The sequence below is a fragment of the Giraffa tippelskirchi genome, chromosome X (genome assembly GCF_054371585.1).
Source record: "Giraffa tippelskirchi isolate mGirTip1 chromosome X, T2T-mGirTip1v1.2.pri, whole genome shotgun sequence".
NCBI classification, from domain to species: domain Eukaryota; kingdom Metazoa; phylum Chordata; class Mammalia; order Artiodactyla; family Giraffidae; genus Giraffa; species Giraffa tippelskirchi.
The window spans coordinates 121,137,670-121,152,500 of record NC_137289.1 but is presented as its reverse complement, the minus strand read 5'-3'; positions in this window follow the sequence as shown (position 1 = coordinate 121,152,500).

Sequence of the window (14,831 nt, the reverse complement as noted above, 5' to 3'; positions counted from 1 at the left end):
TTGTCTATGTCTGTGTGTGTGTCTGTCTGTGTGTGTGTCTGTGTGTGTGTCTCTGTGTGTGTGTCTGTTTGTGTGTCTGTGTGTGTGTGTCTGTGTGTGTGTGTGTCTGTCTGTGTGTGTGTCTGTGTGTGTGTCTCTGTGTGTGTCTGTGTGTGTGTCTGTGTGTGTGTCTGTCTGTGTGTGTCTGTCTGTGTGGCTGTCTGTGTGTGTCTGTCTGTGTGTCTGTATGTGTGTGTCTGTCTGTGTGGCTGTCTGTGTGTGTCTGTCTGTTTGTGTGTCTGTGTGTGTGTCTGTTTGTGTGTCTGTCTGTGTGTGTCTGTGTGTGTGTCTGTGTGTGTGTCTGCGTGTGTGTGTCTGTGTGTCTGTCTGTGTGTGTGTGTCTGTGTGTATGTGTCTGTGTGTGTGTCTGTGTGTGTGTGTCTGTGGGTGTGTCTGTCTGTGTGCGTGTGTCTGTGTGCGTGTGTCTGTGTGTGTGTCTGTGTGTGTGTCTGTGTGTGTATCTGTCTGTGTGCGCGTCTGTGTGTTTGTCTGTGTGTGTGTGTCTGACTGTGTGTGTGGCTGTCTGTGTGTGTGTGTCTGTATGTGTGCCTGTCTGTGTGCATGTGTCTGTGTGCGTGTGTCTGTGTGTGTGTCTGTGTGTGTGTCTGTGTGTGTCTGTGTGTGCGTCTGTTTGTGTGCATGTGTCTGTCTGTGTGTGTGTGTCTGTGTGTGTGTCTGTGTGTGTGTGTCTGTCTGTGTGTGTGTATCTGTCTGTGTGTGCATCTGTGTGTGTGTGTCTGTGTGTGTGTGTGTCTGTCTGTGTGTGTGTCTGTGTGTGTCTGTGTGTGTGTGTCTGTGTGTGTGTCTTTGTGCGTGTGTCTGTGTGTGTGTCTGTGTGCGTGTGTCTGTGTGTGTGTCTGTATGTGTGTGTCTGTGTGTGTCTGTGTGAGTGTCTGTGTGCGTGTGTCTGTGTGTGTGTCTGTGTGTATCTGTCTGTGTGTGTGTATCTGTGTGTGTGTCTCTGTGTGTGTCTGTCTGTGTGGGTGTGTCTGTCTGTGTGTGTGTCTGTGTGTGTGTCTGTGTGTGTGTCTGTGTGTGTGTATCTGTCTGTGTGTGTGTCTGTCTGTGTGCATGTGTCTGTATGTGTGTCTGTCTGTCTGTGTGTCTGTGTGTGTGTGTCTGTGTGTGTGTCTGTGTGTGTGTTTGTGTGTCTGTGTGTGTGTCTGTCTGTGTGTGTCTGTGTGTGTCTGTCTGTGTGCGTGTGTCTGTGTGTGTGTCTGTGTGTGTGTCTGTGTGTGTGTGTGTCTGTGTGTGTGTCTGTGTGTGTGTGTCTGTGTGTGTGTCTGTGTGTGTGTCTGTCTGTGTGTGTGTCTGTGTGTGTCTCTGTCTGTGTGTGTGTGTCTGTGTGTGTGTCGGTGTGCGTGTCTGTGTGTGTGTCTGTGTGCGTGTGTCTGTGTGTGTGTGTCTGTGTGTTTGTGTCTGTGTGTGTCTGTGTGCGTGTGTCTGTGTGCGTGTGTCTGTGTGTGTGTCTGTGTGTGTTTCTGTCTGTGTGCGTGTGTCTGTGTGTGTGTCTCTCTGTGTGCGTGTGTCTGTGTGCGTGTGTCTGTGTGTGTGTGTCTGTGTGTGTGTCTGTGTGTGTCTGTGTGTGTGTCTGTCTGTGTGTGTGTCTGTTGTGTGTATCTGTGTGTGTGTCTGTATGTGTGCATGTGTCTGTGTGTGTGTGTCTGTGTGTGTGTCTGTGTGTGTCTGTCGGTGTGTGTGTGTCTGTGTGTGTGTCTGTCTGTGTGTGTGTGTCTGTGTGTGTGTATCTGTGTGTGTGTCTGTCTGTGTGCATGTGTCTGTGTGTGTGTGTCTGTGTGTGTGTCTGTGTGTGTGTGTCTGACTGTGTGTGTCTGTCTGTTTGTGTGTGTCTGTGTGCGTGTGTCTGTGTGTGTGTGTCTGTGTGCGTGTGTCTGTCTGTGTGTGTGTCTGTGTGTGTCTCTGTGTGTGTGTGTCTGTGTGTGTTTCTGTCTGTGTGCGTGTGTCTGTGTGTGTGTGTCTGTGTGTGTGTGTCTGTGTGTGTGTGTCTGTGTGTGTGTCTGTGTGCATGTGTCTGTATGTGTGTGTCTGTGTGTGTGTCTGTGTGTGTGTGTCTGTGTGTGTGTCTCTCTGTGTGTGTGTGTCTGTCTGTGTGTGTGACTGTGTGTGTGTCTGTCTGTGTGCATGTGGCTGTGTGGGTGTGCCTGTGTGTGTGTCTGTGTGTGTGTGTCTGTCTCTGTGCATGTGTCTGTGTGGGTGTGTCTGTGCGTGTGTCTGTGTGTGTGTGTCTGTGTGTGTGTCTGTCTGTGTGCGTGTGTCTGTGTGTGTCTGTCTGTGTGTGTGTATCTGGGTGTGTGTGTCTGTCTTTGTGTGTGTCTGTGTGTGTGTCTGTCTGTGTGCGTGTGTCTGTGTGTGTCTGTCTGTGTGTGTGTATCTGGGTGTGTGTGTGTCTGTGTGTGTGTGTCTGTGTGTGTGTCTGTGTGTGTCTGTCTGTCTGTGTGTGTGTATCTGTCTGTGTGTGTGTCTGTGTGTGTGTCTGTGTGTCTGTGTGTGTGTCTGTGCGTGTGTCTGTGTGTGTCTGTCTGTGTGTGTCTGTCTGTGTGTGTGTCTGTGTGTGTGTCTGTGTGTGTGTCTGTGTGTGTGTGTCTGTGTGTGTGTCTGTGTGCGTGTGTCTGTGTGTCTGTGTGTGTCTGTGTGTGTGTCTGTGTGTGTGTGTCTGTGTGTGTGTCTGTCTGTGTGTGTGTGTCTGTGTGTGTGTGTCTGTGTGTGTGTCTGTGTGTGTGTCTGTGTGTGTGTGTCTGTGTGTGTGTCTGTCTCTGTGTGTGTGTGTGTCTGTGTGTGTGTATCTGCCTGTGTGTGTGTCTGTGTGTGTGTGTCTGTGTGTGTCTCTGTCTGTGTATGTCTGTCTGTGTGTGTGTCTGTGTGTGTGTCTGTCTGTGTGTGTGTCTGTCTGTGTGTGTGTGTCTGTGTGTGTCTGTCTGTGTGTGTGTCTGTCTCTGTGTGTGTGTGTGTCTGTGTGTGTGTATCTGCCTGTGTGTGTGTCTGTGTGTGTGTGTCTGTGTGTGTCTCTGTCTGTGTATGTCTGTCTGTGTGTGTGTCTGTGTGTGTGTCTGTCTGTGTGTGTGTCTGTGTGTGTGTCTGTCTGTGTGTGTGTCTGTGTGTGTGTCTGTGTGTGTGTGTCTGTGTGTGTGTCTGTGTGTGTGTCTGTGTGTGTGTCTGTGTGTGTGTCTGTGTGCATGTGTCTGTGTGTGTGTCTGTGTGTGTGTCTGTGTGTCTGTGTGTGTGTCTGTCTGTGTGTGTGTCTGTGTGTGTCTGTGTGTGTGTCTGTGTGTGTGTGTCTTTGTGTGTGTCTGTGTGTGTGTGTCTGTCTGTGTGTGTGTGTCTGTGTGTGTGTCTTGGTGTGTGTCTGTGTGCATGTGTCTGTGTGTGTGTCTGTGTTTGTGTCTGCGTGTGTGTGTCTGTGTGTCTGTCTGTTTGTGTGTGTCTGTATGTGTGCGTGTGTCTGTGTGTGTGTCTGTGTGTGTGTCTGTGTGTGTGTCTGTGTGTCTGTGTCTGTGTGTGTGTCTGTTTGTGTGTGTGTGTCTGTGTGTGTGTCTGTGTGTGTGTCTGCGTGTGTGTGTCTGTGTGTCTGTCTGTGTGTGTGTGTCTGTCTGTGTGTGTGTCTGTGTGTGTGTCTGTGTGTGTCTGTGTGTGTGTCTGTCTGTGTGTGTGTGTCTGTGTGTGTGTCTGTGTGTGTCTGTCTGTGTGTCTGTGTCTGTGTGTGTGTCTGTCTGTGTGTGTGTCTGTGTGTGTGTCTTTGTGCGTGTGTCTGTGTATGTGTCTGTGTGCGTGTGTCTGTGTGTGTGTCTGTGTGGGTGTCTGTGTGTGTTTCTGTGTGTCTGTCTGTGTGTCTGTGTGTGTGTCTGTCTGTGTGTGTGTCTGTGTGTGTGTCTGTGTGTGTGTGTCTTTGTGTGTGTCTGTGTGTGTGTGTCTGTCTGTGTGTGTGTGTCTGTGTGTGTGTCTTGGTGTGTGTCTGTGTGCATGTGTCTGTGTGTGTGTCTGTGTTTGTGTCTGCGTGTGTGTGTCTGTGTGTCTGTCTGTTTGTGTGTGTCTGTATGTGCGCGTGTGTCTGTGTGTGTGTCTGTGTGTGTGTCTGTGTGTGTGTCTGTGTGTCTGTGTCTGTGTGTGTGTCTGTCTGTGTGTGTGTGTCTGTGTGTGTGTCTGTCTGTGTCTGTGTGTGTGTCTGTCTGTGTATGTGTCTGTGTGTGTGTCTGTGTGTGTCTGTCAGTGTGTGTGTGTCTGTTTGTGTGTCTGTCTGTGTGTGTCTGTGTGTGTGTGTGTCTGTCTGTGTGTGTCTGTGTGTGTGTCTCTGTGTGTGTCTGTGTGTGTGTGTCTGTGTGTGTGTCTTTGTGCGTGTGTCTGTGTGTGTGTCTGTGTGCGTGTGTCTGTGTGTGTGTCTGTATGTGTGTGTCTGTGTGTGTCTGTGTGAGTGTCTGTGTGTGTCTGTGTGTGTGTCTGTCTGTGTGTGTGTCTGTTGTGTGTATCTGTGTGTGTGTCTGTATGTGTGCATGTGTCTGTGTGTGTGTGTCTGTGTGTGTGTCTGTGTGTGTCTGTCGGTGTGTGTGTGTCTGTGTGTGTGTCTGTCTGTGTGTGTGTGTCTGTGTGTGTGTATCTGTGTGTGTGTCTGTCTGTGTGCATGTGTCTGTGTGTGTGTGTCTGTGTGTGTGTCTGTGTGTGTGTGTCTGACTGTGTGTGTCTGTCAGTGTGTGTGTGTCTGGGTGTGTGTCTGTGTGTGTCTGTCGGTGTGTGTGTGTCTGTGTGTGTGTCTGTGTGTGTCTGTGTATGTGTGTGTTTCTGTCTGTGTGTGTGTCTGTGTGTGTGTCTTTGTGCGTGTCTGTGTCTGTGTGACTGTGTGTCTGTGTGCGTGTGTCTTTGTGTGTATCTGTGTGCGTTTGTCTGTGTGTTTGTCTGTGTGTGTGTGTCTGTGTGTCTGTGTGCGTGTGTCTGTGTTCGTGTGTCTGTGTGTGTGTCTGTGTGTGTTTTGTGTGTCCGTGTCTGTGTGTGTGTCTGTCTGTGTGTGTGTCTGTGTGTGTGTCTGCGTGTGTGTGTCTGTGTGTCTGTCTGTGTGTGTGTGTCTGTCTGTGTGTGTGTCTGTGTGTGTGTCTGTGTGTGTCTGTGTGTGTGTCTGTCTGTGTGTGTGTGTCTGTGTGTGTGTCTGTGTGTGTCTGTCTGTGTGTCTGTGTCTGTGTGTGTGTCTGTCTGTGTGTGTGTCTGTGTGTGTGTCTTTGTGCGTGTGTCTGTGTATGTGTCTGTGTGCGTGTGTCTGTGTGTGTGTCTGTGTGGGTGTCTGTGTGTGTTTCTGTGTGTCTGTCTGTGTGTCTGTGTGTGTGTCTGTCTGTGTGTGTGTCTGTGTGTGTGTCTGCGTGTGTGTGTCTGTGTGTCTGTCTGTGTGTGTGTGTCTGTCTGTGTGTGTGTCTGTGTGTGTCTGTGTGTGTGTCTGTGTGTGTGTCTGTGTGTGTGTGTCTGTGTGTGTGTCTGTGTGTGTGTCTGTGTGTGTGTCTGTGTGCATGTGTCTGTGTGTGTGTCTGTGTGTGTGTCTGTGTGTCTGTGTGTGTGTCTGTCTGTGTGTGTGTCTGTGTGTGTCTGTGTGTGTGTCTGTGTGTGTGTGTCTTTGTGTGTGTCTGTGTGTGTGTGTCTGTCTGTGTGTGTGTGTCTGTGTGTGTGTCTTGGTGTGTGTCTGTGTGCATGTGTCTGTGTGTGTGTCTGTGTTTGTGTCTGCGTGTGTGTGTCTGTGTGTCTGTCTGTTTGTGTGTGTCTGTATGTGTGCGTGTGTCTGTGTGTGTGTCTGTGTGTGTGTCTGTGTGTGTGTCTGTGTGTCTGTGTCTGTGTGTGTGTCTGTTTGTGTGTGTGTGTCTGTGTGTGTGTCTGTGTGTCTGTGTCTGTGTGTGTCTCTGTCTGTGTATGTGTCTGTGTGTGTCTGTGTGTGTCTGTCAGTGTGTGTGTGTCTGTGTGTGTGTCTGTCAGTGTGTGACTGTCTGTGTGTTTCTCTGTGTGTGTGTCTGTTTGTGTGTCTGACTGTGTGTGTCTGTGTGTGTGTGTGTCTGTCTGTGTGTGTGTCTGTGTGTGTCTGTGTGTGTGTGTCTGTGTGTGTGTCTTTGTGCGTGTGTCTGTGTGTGTGTCTGTGTGCGTGTGTCTGTGTGTGTGTCTGTATGTGTGTGTCTGTGTGTGTCTGTGTGAGTGTCTGTGTGCGTGTGTCTGTGTGTGTGTCTGTGTGTATCTGTCTGTGTGTGTGTATCTGTGTGTGTGTCTCTGTGTGTGTCTGTCTGTGTGGGTGTGTCTGTCTGTGTGTGTGTCTGTGTGTGTGTCTGTGTGTGTGTCTGTGTGTGTGTATCTGTCTGTGTGTGTGTCTGTCTGTGTGCATGTGTCTGTATGTGTGTCTGTCTGTCTGTGTGTCTGTGTGTGTGTGTCTGTGTGTGTGTCTGTGTGTGTGTTTGTGTGTCTGTGTGTGTGTCTGTCTGTGTGTGTCTGTGTGTGTCTGTCTGTGTGCGTGTGTCTGTGTGTGTGTCTGTGTGTGTGTGTGTCTGTGTGTGTGTCTGTGTGTGTGTGTCTGTGTGTGTGTCTGTGTGTGTGTCTGTCTGTGTGTGTGTCTGTGTGTGTCTCTGTCTGTGTGTGTGTGTCTGTGTGTGTGTCGGTGTGCGTGTCTGTGTGTGTGTCTGTGTGCGTGTGTCTGTGTGTGTGTGTCTGTGTGTTTGTGTCTGTGTGTGTCTGTGTGCGTGTGTCTGTGTGCGTGTGTCTGTGTGTGTGTCTGTGTGTGTTTCTGTCTGTGTGCGTGTGTCTGTGTGTGTGTCTCTCTGTGTGCGTGTGTCTGTGTGCGTGTGTCTGTGTGTGTGTGTCTGTGTGTGTGTCTGTGTGTGTCTGTGTGTGTGTCTGTCTGTGTGTGTGTCTGTTGTGTGTATCTGTGTGTGTGTCTGTATGTGTGCATGTGTCTGTGTGTGTGTGTCTGTGTGTGTGTCTGTGTGTGTCTGTCGGTGTGTGTGTGTCTGTGTGTGTGTCTGTCTGTGTGTGTGTGTCTGTGTGTGTGTATCTGTGTGTGTGTCTGTCTGTGTGCATGTGTCTGTGTGTGTGTGTCTGTGTGTGTGTCTGTGTGTGTGTGTCTGACTGTGTGTGTCTGTCTGTTTGTGTGTGTCTGTGTGCGTGTGTCTGTGTGTGTGTGTCTGTGTGCGTGTGTCTGTCTGTGTGTGTGTCTGTGTGTGTCTCTGTGTGTGTGTGTCTGTGTGTGTTTCTGTCTGTGTGCGTGTGTCTGTGTGTGTGTGTCTGTGTGTGTGTGTCTGTGTGTGTGTGTCTGTGTGTGTGTCTGTGTGCATGTGTCTGTATGTGTGTGTCTGTGTGTGTGTCTGTGTGTGTGTGTCTGTGTGTGTGTCTCTCTGTGTGTGTGTGTCTGTCTGTGTGTGTGACTGTGTGTGTGTCTGTCTGTGTGCATGTGGCTGTGTGGGTGTGCCTGTGTGTGTGTCTGTGTGTGTGTGTCTGTCTCTGTGCATGTGTCTGTGTGGGTGTGTCTGTGCGTGTGTCTGTGTGTGTGTGTCTGTGTGTGTGTCTGTCTGTGTGCGTGTGTCTGTGTGTGTCTGTCTGTGTGTGTGTATCTGGGTGTGTGTGTCTGTCTTTGTGTGTGTCTGTGTGTGTGTCTGTCTGTGTGCGTGTGTCTGTGTGTGTCTGTCTGTGTGTGTGTATCTGGGTGTGTGTGTGTCTGTGTGTGTGTGTCTGTGTGTGTGTCTGTGTGTGTCTGTCTGTCTGTGTGTGTGTATCTGTCTGTGTGTGTGTCTGTGTGTGTGTCTGTGTGTCTGTGTGTGTGTCTGTGTGTGTGTCTTTGTGCGTGTGTCTGTGTGTGTGTCTGTGTGCGTGTGTCTGTGTGTGTGTCTGTATGTGTGTGTCTGTGTGTGTCTGTGTGAGTGTCTGTGTGCGTGTGTCTGTGTGTGTGTCTGTGTGTATCTGTCTGTGTGTGTGTATCTGTGTGTGTGTCTCTGTGTGTGTCTGTCTGTGTGGGTGTGTCTGTCTGTGTGTGTGTCTGTGTGTGTGTCTGTGTGTGTGTCTGTGTGTGTGTATCTGTCTGTGTGTGTGTCTGTCTGTGTGCATGTGTCTGTATGTGTGTCTGTCTGTCTGTGTGTCTGTGTGTGTCTGTCTGTCTGTGTGTGTGTATCTGTCTGTGTGTGTGTCTGTGTGTGTGTCTGTGTGTCTGTGTGTGTGTCTGTGCGTGTGTCTGTGTGTGTCTGTCTGTGTGTGTCTGTCTGTGTGTGTGTCTGTGTGTGTGTCTGTGTGTGTGTCTGTGTGTGTGTGTCTGTGTGTGTGTCTGTGTGCGTGTGTCTGTGTGTCTGTGTGTGTCTGTGTGTGTGTCTGTGTGTGTGTGTCTGTGTGTGTGTCTGTCTGTGTGTGTGTGTCTGTGTGTGTGTGTCTGTGTGTGTGTCTGTGTGTGTGTCTGTGTGTGTGTGTCTGTGTGTGTGTCTGTCTCTGTGTGTGTGTGTGTCTGTGTGTGTGTATCTGCCTGTGTGTGTGTCTGTGTGTGTGTGTCTGTGTGTGTCTCTGTCTGTGTATGTCTGTCTGTGTGTGTGTCTGTGTGTGTGTCTGTCTGTGTGTGTGTCTGTCTGTGTGTGTGTGTCTGTGTGTGTCTGTCTGTGTGTGTGTCTGTCTCTGTGTGTGTGTGTGTCTGTGTGTGTGTATCTGCCTGTGTGTGTGTCTGTGTGTGTGTGTCTGTGTGTGTCTCTGTCTGTGTATGTCTGTCTGTGTGTGTGTCTGTGTGTGTGTCTGTCTGTGTGTGTGTCTGTGTGTGTGTCTGTGTGTGTGTGTCTGTGTGTGTGTCTGTGTGTGTGTCTGTGTGTGTGTCTGTGTGTGTGTCTGTGTGCATGTGTCTGTGTGTGTGTCTGTGTGTGTGTCTGTGTGTCTGTGTGTGTGTCTGTCTGTGTGTGTGTCTGTGTGTGTCTGTGTGTGTGTCTGTGTGTGTGTGTCTTTGTGTGTGTCTGTGTGTGTGTGTCTGTCTGTGTGTGTGTGTCTGTGTGTGTGTCTTGGTGTGTGTCTGTGTGCATGTGTCTGTGTGTGTGTCTGTGTTTGTGTCTGCGTGTGTGTGTCTGTGTGTCTGTCTGTTTGTGTGTGTCTGTATGTGTGCGTGTGTCTGTGTGTGTGTCTGTGTGTGTGTCTGTGTGTGTGTCTGTGTCTGTGTGTGTGTCTGTTTGTGTGTGTGTGTCTGTGTGTGTGTCTGTGTGTCTGTGTCTGTGTGTGTCTCTGTCTGTGTATGTGTCTGTGTGTGTCTGTGTGTGTCTGTCAGTGTGTGTGTGTCTGTGTGTGTGTCTGTCAGTGTGTGACTGTCTGTGTGTTTCTCTGTGTGTGTGTCTGTTTGTGTGTCTGACTGTGTGTGTCTGTGTGTGTGTGTGTCTGTCTGTGTGTGTGTCTGTGTGTGTCTGTGTGTGTGTCTTTGTGCGTGTGTCTGTGTGTGTGTCTGTGTGCGTGTGTCTGTGTGTGTGTCTGTGTGCGTGTGTCTGTGTGTGTGTCTGTATGTGTGTGTCTGTGTGTGTCTGTGTGAGTGTCTGTGTGCGTGTGTCTGTGTGTGTGTCTGTGTGTATCTGTCTGTGTGTGTGTATCTGTGTGTGTGTCTCTGTGTGTGTCTGTCTGTGTGGGTGTGTCTGTCTGTGTGTGTGTCTGTGTGTGTGTCTGTGTGTGTGTCTGTGTGTGTGTCTGTGTGTGTGTCTGTGTGTGTGTCTGTGTGTGTGTATCTGTCTGTGTGTGTGTCTGTCTGTGTGCATGTGTCTGTATGTGTGTCTGTCTGTCTATGTGTCTGTGTGTGTGTGTCTGTGTGTGTGTCTGTGTGTGTGTCTGTGTGTGTGTCTGTGTGTCTGTGTGTGTGTCTGTCTGTGTGTGTCTGTGTGTGTCTGTCTGTGTGCGTGTGTCTGTGTGTGTGTCTGTGTGTGTGTCTGTGTGTGTGTGTGTGTCTGTGTGTGTGTCTGTGTGTGTGTGTCTGTGTGTGTGTCTGTGTGTGTGTCTGTCTGTGTGTGTGTCTGTGTGTGTCTCTGTCTGTGTGTGTGTGTCTGTGTGTGTGTCGGTGTGCGTGTCTGTGTGTGTGTCTGTGTGCGTGTGTCTGTGTGTTTGTGTCTGTGTGTGTCTGTGTGCGTGTGTCTGTGTGCGTGTGTCTGTGTGTGTGTCTGTGTGTGTTTCTGTCTGTGTGCGTGTGTCTGTGTGTGTGTCTCTCTGTGTGCGTGTGTCTGTGTGCGTGTGTCTGTGTGTGTGTGTCTGTGTGTGTGTCTGTGTGTGTCTGTGTGTGTGTCTGTCTGTGTGTGTGTCTGTTGTGTGTATCTGTGTGTGTGTCTGTATGTGTGCATGTGTCTGTGTGTGTGTGTCTGTGTGTGTGTCTGTGTGTGTCTGTCGGTGTGTGTGTGTCTGTGTGTGTGTCTGTCTGTGTGTGTGTGTCTGTGTGTGTGTATCTGTGTGTGTGTCTGTCTGTGTGCATGTGTCTGTGTGTGTGTGTCTGTGTGTGTGTCTGTGTGTGTGTGTCTGACTGTGTGTGTCTGTCTGTTTGTGTGTGTCTGTGTGCGTGTGTCTGTGTGTGTGTGTCTGTGTGCGTGTGTCTGTCTGTGTGTGTGTCTGTGTGTGTCTCTGTGTGTGTGTGTCTGTGTGTGTTTCTGTCTGTGTGTGTGTGTCTGTGTGTGTGTGTCTGTGTGTGTGTGTCTGTCTGTGTGTGTGTATCTGTCTGTGTGTGCATCTGTGTGTGTGTGTCTGTGTGTGTGTGTGTCTGTCTGTGTGTGTGTCTGTGTGTGTCTGTGTGTGTGTGTCTGTGTGTGTGTCTTTGTGCGTGTGTCTGTGTGTGTGTCTGTGTGCGTGTGTCTGTGTGTGTGTCTGTATGTGTGTGTCTGTGTGTGTCTGTGTGAGTGTCTGTGTGCGTGTGTCTGTGTGTGTGTCTGTGTGTATCTGTCTGTGTGTGTGTATCTGTGTGTGTGTCTCTGTGTGTGTCTGTCTGTGTGGGTGTGTCTGTCTGTGTGTGTGTCTGTGTGTGTGTCTGTGTGTGTGTCTGTGTGTGTGTATCTGTCTGTGTGTGTGTCTGTCTGTGTGCATGTGTCTGTATGTGTGTCTGTCTGTCTGTGTGTCTGTGTGTGTGTGTCTGTGTGTGTGTCTGTGTGTGTGTTTGTGTGTCTGTGTGTGTGTCTGTCTGTGTGTGTCTGTGTGTGTCTGTCTGTGTGCGTGTGTCTGTGTGTGTGTCTGTGTGTGTGTCTGTGTGTGTGTGTGTCTGTGTGTGTGTCTGTGTGTGTGTGTCTGTGTGTGTGTCTGTGTGTGTGTCTGTCTGTGTGTGTGTCTGTGTGTGTCTCTGTCTGTGTGTGTGTGTCTGTGTGTGTGTCGGTGTGCGTGTCTGTGTGTGTGTCTGTGTGCGTGTGTCTGTGTGTGTGTGTCTGTGTGTTTGTGTCTGTGTGTGTCTGTGTGCGTGTGTCTGTGTGCGTGTGTCTGTGTGTGTGTCTGTGTGTGTTTCTGTCTGTGTGCGTGTGTCTGTGTGTGTGTCTCTCTGTGTGCGTGTGTCTGTGTGCGTGTGTCTGTGTGTGTGTGTCTGTGTGTGTGTCTGTGTGTGTCTGTGTGTGTGTCTGTCTGTGTGTGTGTCTGTTGTGTGTATCTGTGTGTGTGTCTGTATGTGTGCATGTGTCTGTGTGTGTGTGTCTGTGTGTGTGTCTGTGTGTGTCTGTCGGTGTGTGTGTGTCTGTGTGTGTGTCTGTCTGTGTGTGTGTGTCTGTGTGTGTGTATCTGTGTGTGTGTCTGTCTGTGTGCATGTGTCTGTGTGTGTGTGTCTGTGTGTGTGTCTGTGTGTGTGTGTCTGACTGTGTGTGTCTGTCTGTTTGTGTGTGTCTGTGTGCGTGTGTCTGTGTGTGTGTGTCTGTGTGCGTGTGTCTGTCTGTGTGTGTGTCTGTGTGTGTCTCTGTGTGTGTGTGTCTGTGTGTGTTTCTGTCTGTGTGCGTGTGTCTGTGTGTGTGTGTCTGTGTGTGTGTGTCTGTGTGTGTGTGTCTGTGTGTGTGTCTGTGTGCATGTGTCTGTATGTGTGTGTCTGTGTGTGTGTCTGTGTGTGTGTGTCTGTGTGTGTGTCTCTCTGTGTGTGTGTGTCTGTCTGTGTGTGTGACTGTGTGTGTGTCTGTCTGTGTGCATGTGGCTGTGTGGGTGTGCCTGTGTGTGTGTCTGTGTGTGTGTGTCTGTCTCTGTGCATGTGTCTGTGTGGGTGTGTCTGTGCGTGTGTCTGTGTGTGTGTGTCTGTGTGTGTGTCTGTCTGTGTGCGTGTGTCTGTGTGTGTCTGTCTGTGTGTGTGTATCTGGGTGTGTGTGTCTGTCTTTGTGTGTGTCTGTGTGTGTGTCTGTCTGTGTGCGTGTGTCTGTGTGTGTCTGTCTGTGTGTGTGTATCTGGGTGTGTGTGTGTCTGTGTGTGTGTGTCTGTGTGTGTGTCTGTGTGTGTCTGTCTGTCTGTGTGTGTGTATCTGTCTGTGTGTGTGTCTGTGTGTGTGTCTGTGTGTCTGTGTGTGTGTCTGTGCGTGTGTCTGTGTGTGTCTGTCTGTGTGTGTCTGTCTGTGTGTGTGTCTGTGTGTGTGTCTGTGTGTGTGTCTGTGTGTGTGTGTCTGTGTGTGTGTCTGTGTGCGTGTGTCTGTGTGTCTGTGTGTGTCTGTGTGTGTGTCTGTGTGTGTGTGTCTGTGTGTGTGTCTGTCTGTGTGTGTGTGTCTGTGTGTGTGTGTCTGTGTGTGTGTCTGTGTGTGTGTCTGTGTGTGTGTGTCTGTGTGTGTGTCTGTCTCTGTGTGTGTGTGTGTCTGTGTGTGTGTATCTGCCTGTGTGTGTGTCTGTGTGTGTGTGTCTGTGTGTGTCTCTGTCTGTGTATGTCTGTCTGTGTGTGTGTCTGTGTGTGTGTCTGTCTGTGTGTGTGTCTGTCTGTGTGTGTGTGTCTGTGTGTGTCTGTCTGTGTGTGTGTCTGTCTCTGTGTGTGTGTGTGTCTGTGTGTGTGTATCTGCCTGTGTGTGTGTCTGTGTGTGTGTGTCTGTGTGTGTCTCTGTCTGTGTATGTCTGTCTGTGTGTGTGTCTGTGTGTGTGTCTGTCTGTGTGTGTGTCTGTGTGTGTGTCTGTCTGTGTGTGTGTCTGTGTGTGTGTCTGTGTGTGTGTGTCTGTGTGTGTGTCTGTGTGTGTGTCTGTGTGTGTGTCTGTGTGTGTGTCTGTGTGCATGTGTCTGTGTGTGTGTCTGTGTGTGTGTCTGTGTGTCTGTGTGTGTGTCTGTCTGTGTGTGTGTCTGTGTGTGTCTGTGTGTGTGTCTGTGTGTGTGTGTCTTTGTGTGTGTCTGTGTGTGTGTGTCTGTCTGTGTGTGTGTGTCTGTGTGTGTGTCTTGGTGTGTGTCTGTGTGCATGTGTCTGTGTGTGTGTCTGTGTTTGTGTCTGCGTGTGTGTGTCTGTGTGTCTGTCTGTTTGTGTGTGTCTGTATGTGTGCGTGTGTCTGTGTGTGTGTCTGTGTGTGTGTCTGTGTGTGTGTCTGTGTGTCTGTGTCTGTGTGTGTGTCTGTTTGTGTGTGTGTGTCTGTGTGTGTGTCTGTGTGTCTGTGTCTGTGTGTGTCTCTGTCTGTGTATGTGTCTGTGTGTGTCTGTGTGTGTCTGTCAGTGTGTGTGTGTCTGTGTGTGTGTCTGTCAGTGTGTGACTGTCTGTGTGTTTCTCTGTGTGTGTGTCTGTTTGTGTGTCTGACTGTGTGTGTCTGTGTGTGTGTGTGTCTGTCTGTGTGTGTGTCTGTGTGTGTCTGTGTGTGTGTCTTTGTGCGTGTGTCTGTGTGTGTGTCTGTGTGCGTGTGTCTGTGTGTGTGTCTGTATGTGTGTGTCTGTGTGTGTCTGTGTGAGTGTCTGTGTGCGTGTGTCTGTGTGTGTGTCTGTGTGTATCTGTCTGTGTGTGTGTATCTGTGTGTGTGTCTCTGTGTGTGTCTGTCTGTGTGGGTGTGTCTGTCTGTGTGTGTGTCTGTGTGTGTGTCTGTGTGTGTGTCTGTGTGTGTGTCTGCGTGTGTGTGTCTGTGTGTCTGTCTGTGTGTGTGTGTCTGTCTGTGTGTGTGTCTGTGTGTGTGTCTGTGTGTGTCTGTGTGTGTGTCTGTCTGTGTGTGTGTGTCTGTGTGTGTGTCTGTGTGTGTCTGTCTGTGTGTCTGTGTCTGTGTGTGTGTCTGTCTGTGTGTGTGTCTGTGTGTGTGTCTTTGTGCGTGTGTCTGTGTATGTGTCTGTGTGCGTGTGTCTGTGTGTGTGTCTGTGTGGGTGTCTGTGTGTGTTTCTGTGTGTCTGTCTGTGTGTCTGTGTGTGTGTCTGTCTGTGTGTGTGTCTGTGTGTGTGTCTGTGTGTGTGTGTCTTTGTGTGTGTCTGTGTGTGTGTGTCTGTCTGTGTGTGTGTGTCTGTGTGTGTGTCTTGGTGTGTGTCTGTGTGCATGTGTCTGTGTGTGTGTCTGTGTTTGTGTCTGCGTGTGTGTGTCTGTGTGTCTGTCTGTTTGTGTGTGTCTGTATGTGCGCGTGTGTCTGTGTGTGTGTCTGTGTGTGTGTCTGTGTGTGTGTCTGTGTGTCTGTGTGTGTGTCTGTGTGTCTGTGTCTGTGTGTGTGTCTGTCTGTGTGTGTGTGTCTGTGTGTGTGTCTGTCTGTGTCTGTGTGTGTGTCTGTCTGTGTATGTGTCTGTGTGTGTGTCTGTGTGTGTCTGTCAGTGTGTGTGTGTCTGTTTGTGTGTCTGTCTGTGTGTGTCTGTGTGTGTGTGTGTCTGTCTGTGTGTGTCTGTGTGTGTGTCTCTGTGTGTGTCTGTGTGTGTGTGTCTGTGTGTGTGTCTTTGTGCGTGTGTCTGTGTGTGTGTCTGTGTGCGTG